The sequence below is a fragment of the Coregonus clupeaformis genome, unplaced genomic scaffold, assembly GCF_020615455.1.
Source record: "Coregonus clupeaformis isolate EN_2021a unplaced genomic scaffold, ASM2061545v1 scaf4472, whole genome shotgun sequence".
NCBI lineage: Eukaryota > Metazoa > Chordata > Actinopteri > Salmoniformes > Salmonidae > Coregonus > Coregonus clupeaformis.
In genome coordinates, this window is record NW_025537926.1 from 13522 (window position 1) to 19402 (window position 5881).

A 5881-nucleotide genomic window follows, 5' to 3' on the forward strand; every position below is an offset into this window, starting at 1 on the left:
ATGGTCAGCTGTTCCCATATACGTCTCAAAAACTGTTATATGAATTGCAATAAATCACAAAACACAATCTCTTTAAAAAGTATCCCACTTTATTCACACATAAATCAATATTGTTTTAGGTAATTGTCACCTGAAAATGATGTCAGAGCTGAATTGAGTTGCCTTTGTAGTGTTATTTCCCTCTTGACCAACATAATACCATAGTCTGAGGAAGAAAGCAAATTGCCTGTCTAATGCAAACATTGAGAAAGAAAGCTGATCCTAAAGCTGATGTTACAGGATCATGGCTCAGCAGTTTAAGTTTGAGCAGTGAAACCCGCCTTCTCTACCATCCCTCCAATCAAGGTAGCACGGCACTGACAGATGCGCGCAGCATCTCCAGATGATGGTTAATATAGCCGTGTCAGAGAAGCAAGAACGTACTATACTAACTGTGTGTGGAAACATTCCACCGTCGGTTATATCCAACAAAATATTGGTTTTAAAAAGAGAAGGAACAATTTCTTGCGATTAACAGTTTAGAGATCAACAACCTGTCAGTATGGGATGACAAGCGTATTTGGCCCGCGCTTGGAGCAGCCGGCGCACCATGTTTTTGGGCATGGGATCATGATTCTGTGCTTTTGCTTACATGAATAACAGATGTACCGTAAGAAGGGATGTGTTGTTCATAGAATGGCCTCAATTTGTTTGCGGAAGAAGGTATGGCTGGTTCTCATCACCTTCAACAAGACGTTCCGCGATTCCTGCATAAACTTCTATTCATGTTCTCCTTGCTGTGGTTTGCGCGTCGCTGTACTTCACTCTCTCCGGCTGCTGTGATTCTATTCTAGTCGATACTGCGAAACACTTTGAAGCAAACCTCTCAACTTTTTAACTTTTGACTGAGCTGTTCCAAAGAAAGAATGCCTCATTTGAGAAGAGGGCTACCGATGTCGGTGTGCGCTCAGCATCCTCGTCGGCAGCGCAGGTGCGATAGGTGCAGTTGGTGCGCAATCAGCCAATATTGGTAAGGACTGGACGGCAACAAGGAGACTACCCCAAGCAATCATCATAGGGGTGAAAAAGGGCGGAACACGAGCTCTTTTGGAATTCCTAAGACTACACCCCCGACATTCGAGCACTTGGCTCTGAACCCCACTTTTCGACAGACATTACTCACGTGGGTTGAATTGGTACAGGTATGTACCTACCGATGATGATGATAATGGTGATGAGATGATAATGGTGATGATGATGATTAGAATGATTAGAATGATAATGCTGAAAGTAGCGCGCACGCACATACACACATTTTGTGATTGGTTGATAAAAATGGTTGATATTTGATTGATAGGGGGATTTCATTGTTTGCGCTCAGGATGTCACGTTTTAATGAAGTTGCTGATGAAAAAATAATCGATTCTGATTATGTTTACAACTTGCAAAAGGTGTAGAATAATGCACATTCCTCCTTGGAATTGCTGCTTGAGCATGGTAGTGTATGACAAGTAAAAAGGGGGTTATTAAATGGCTGAGAGAATTTCTCTATCGGCTGTCTGTCCTACATGGTCCATCCATACAATCTTAAGAACAACTGACAGCAATACTGTAAAATCGTATTTTTAGATTATAGTAACACAAATATTATGGAGCAATGTTATCTATGCCATTATTATTTTATCATTTTGACTGTCCTCCAAAAACAAATAAATGAACCAAACATTCCCCAACTCCTGAACCTAATATCTGCTACATGATCAATCAATCAATCAAAACTTGATTTATATAGCACATTTCTTACAACAAATGCATTTCAAGGTGCTTGGGATAACAATGCCCTACCATATGGCCTTGTTTTCTCCCTTGTTTGATGTCTTGTGGTGAGCGGTTATTTTTCCGTTTTTAAACAACTAATTGACCAACTTTGGTTCAATTATTTGAAATCCCATTTTTGTCCCGTTTTTTTCTGTGAGCTCAATGCGCACATTGCACAGTTTCTCTAGAGATAAATCAGATCCAGCCTGTAATGTGCGATGTAGTAGGAAGTTGTAGTTTCCAACAGGCCAATATTCTATAGTTTAGTGCATAAAAGGTGAGAATTAACTACAGTGACCATAATCTACTGCGCATGTACTTGTCCGGTCTGTGTTTCTTTTACGCCTGATATGGAAGAGACAGAAGAATGGGCGATCATGAGGTGATATAGAGAGCAGCTGTTGCTTCACGAGGGTTTATCTCTACCTGAAAATACACGTTCTAAGTGATTGATAGTTGGTATTCAGCAGTCATAAAAGTATGCCTTATTTACTTTGAAGAACTACAAAATTGTGATTTTGTCAGACAGCATAAGCAGCAGCTCTATAGATATGAGATGATGACTTGGAATTAAATAATAAAGTTATTAAAAAAAAAAGTATTATACACAACAACTGAAATATTTTATTAAAATAATGTGAATACATTATGGTTAATACGTGATAAGCAGTAATGGGCAGTCACTACCATCATGGGACTTTTATTAATTGTTTTATTCTGTCTTGTTACAGCATTCAACCCACATAATGCATAGTGCATTTCATGTTTAAAAAAATAATCGAAACCGAAATCGAAAACCGTGATAATTTTTTTATAATGAACCGAACCGAACCGACCTCAAAAAGCACTAATCGCTCAGCACTGTTGATGTCTGAAGTATGACACTGTCTGTTCCCAAAATGGAAATATTAATCAAGCTGCTTGATCAAAGTATTACATTTTACACTTTAGTCATTTAGCAGACACTCTTATCCAGAGCTGACTTCCAATTAGTGAGTGCATACATTTTTCATACTTGGCCCCCCGTGGGAAACGAACCCACAACCTTTGCGTTGCAAGCGCCATGCTCTACCAACTGAGCTACAGGAGGGCCAATATAGCACCACATTGTCTAATGAGAACCCCTGGAGTATGCATCGTTTCTGCTGAGAGGAAAATAATCAAGGCTCTTTATTGAAACACTACCCATGGAATTGAACTCGATCTTGATAATGGTTAGATAACAGTTCCAAGGGAGAGAAGCTGAGTGCAAATGCGCGCGAGTTAATGCAACACAAAAGCTGCATATTCTGCCAGCGCCCAAAATCTGTCTCCGGGGAGAATCAAAGTGGACTCACTAATGGACTTTGCTTGTATTTGTGTGCTCCCTCCCTCCTCCTTTATCCCAGTCTCTTCTTCCTTCCATTCTTTCTCTCTTTTCCTTCATCTGGATTTCTATTCAGGCAGACAGCCAAGTGTGTCCTCTCTCTCTCCCTGGTAGCACATGCTATTACAAGGGGGTGTGTACAAGAGTCAGTGCCCCTCAGCCCTCATTTAATTGAATGGGAGTGTATTGACATCCGGCAGGGAGGAAGAGCTGAGTGAGGCTGGTGAGCACACTGGAGAAAAAACGATATAACACCATGTCAATTATTAAGAACCAGCAGGCCTGTTGGCCTCATTGGCACAGTATGACATAGAGTTCTCTGGGGGAGTGAGAGCATGACCAGATAGTTCATGGTGTTAGGGGATGATTCAATCCCTTTATTTGGCTATGGCCTCAATCAATAGTACCTTGGATTGGTTGATGGTTATTCAAAGAATTACCTCTCTTTGATCTAAACAAATGGATAGGTTAAATTCCTCTTTTGGTTGTATGTGTCTTTGATACAAGATTGAAAAGCCTCGCTCTCCCTCAGGAACCTGATGCCCAAAGCTCTGGAGGGCCAGGTGGTCCTGGAGAAGACACCCAGGTACTTTGTGACGGCGGACAGCCCCAGCCGGATCACGCCATGTCCCAGGAGGTCAAACTGATCGTGGTGGTGCGGACCCTGTGACGCGCCATCTCTGACTACACCCAGATCGTATCCAAGACTCCGGGCGTCCCAGCGAGACCCTGACGTTCCGTAACGGGACGGAGGAGGATTGAAGGTGGACTCCGGAGCCCCATCTGGATTGGCCTGTATGCTCTGCACCTGGAGAGGTGGCTGGAGCCCACTTCCCCCTGGAGCAGATCCACTTTGTCCATGGGGAGAGGCTGGTGAGCGACCTGCTGGGGAGCTGGGCAGAGTCCAAGACTTTCTGGGCCTTCAAAGGATCATCACAGACAAACACTCTACTTCAACAAGACAAAGGGTTTCCCTGCTCTGAAGAAGCCAGAGGGCAGCAGCAAGCCCCACTGCCTGGGCAGAACCAAGGGCAGGCCACATGCTGACATCCACCCTCAGGTCATCCTCAGGTTACGGCAGTTCTACCAGCCACACAACCTGCGCTTCTACCAGATGACAGGGGCAGAACTTTGGCTGGTAGGATGGGAGCCTACAATGAGGTGGAAAAAAAGATGGTACCATCCTCACCATTCAAAACACAGGCTGCACAAAGAGGATACAAGATAAAGCTTGAATTGATGTATTTTGTGACGGTCCTGATGTCATCTGGAGTAACTCAAGTCCTCATGCAACCTGTATTGGCAAACAAATCAAAACAGTCACACTTTATTTTGTGACAGTTAAACCACAAAGAAGTAGAGAGAGTAATGACATAGGCCTACTGTGTAACACCATGGACATACAGAGGAAAGTGACAGCGGACATCCATGGTTGGAAAGCAGGTCCTCAGAACTCTAGTGTGAACTTACCCTTTACTCCACTAGATGGCAGTCTTTCTCCAACAGAGGCTAGAGATATTGAGGGGGGAAATACTGTAAACTACTAGGACAAATTTGGATTTGTGGTCATGATCATCATTCACATTTTTTTCTGTAGTTGATTGAGCAAGTATTACCATAAGAAATGACATGGCATCCCTTAATTTAAATCCAAGACAATTCAAGGCAGCTGCATGGACAGATACTTGAAATATTTAGTAGAGCCCTGCATTGCTCCGTTCATTCTGTAGTCGTTTGCAGTTGGTTAACATTTAAATATTCCCTAGTTATAACAGGCATTTAAATCAATTTCCTCAATATTACCAAGAATCGATAGAAAGATTCACAGTCCGATTGTCCTTCATTTCTGACACAGTTTGTGTTCCATACATTTCCTGTGCCTTATGGGTACGCCTTTTCTTCATTACATTCTGAAGTAAATATCAAGATCCAACTTTCTCTCAAACACATACTTACATAAGCACATACAAACATAAGCACCATATTGTTGGAAATATCGTCTGTACACCAAGCATCCATATGGCAACTAGACTTGGCTGATCTTGTAGCCCTACGTGGCAACATAAAACCATGGAACGCAGCTTGTAAAAAACAGCTTTACCATCTGCTCCTGAATAACAGTCATGATAAGAATAGTCACTTGGCCTTGGCTCTAGACATATACAGGAGGAAGTTGAGGAGAAGTGTTGTTTATTCACTCAGCGCCATGTTCCTTTAAGCATCATTATAGTAATGTTCTTCTCAATGGGATCCATTATGCCCCATACAGTCCAGTGAGTTTGGATGCTGTATATGAGAGCCAATTTATGGTCCTTTTAATGAAGTGGTCACCAAGCCTGGTCCTGTAAAGCCTTATAGATCTCGGGGGCCTGTTCTGATACTGTGAAAATGCATCCTTCTTCCTCCCCTTTACGTTTTGGATGGGAACTTATCCAATCATGTTAGAGCAGTCATAACCTCAATGAAGGGAGGAAGGAAGGTACATTCGAACAGTATTGGAATGGGGGCCCTGCAGGCCCAGGGTTGGTGACCACGTCTTAGTCAGTAGGCCTCTCCCTGTGGTTCTGTCATGCTGTCCAGGCCCACTACATAGGCTGCTCCAGTGGAGGGTTTGTGCCCATTGGACGAGGTCCAGAGGTCCAGCATTTCCTCCTCCTGCAGGCACAGCTGTCAGTACATGTCCCACATCTCTGCTCTGGCAGGTCCATCTCCAGCAGC

General features: G+C 43.1%; 1 pseudogene; it reads left to right on the forward strand.

Moving 5' to 3' along the window:
* Nucleotides 1–950: 950 nt before the first annotated feature.
* LOC123490707 lies at nucleotides 951–4702 on the forward strand (annotated as a pseudogene).
* Nucleotides 4703–5881: the final 1179 nt, after the last annotated feature.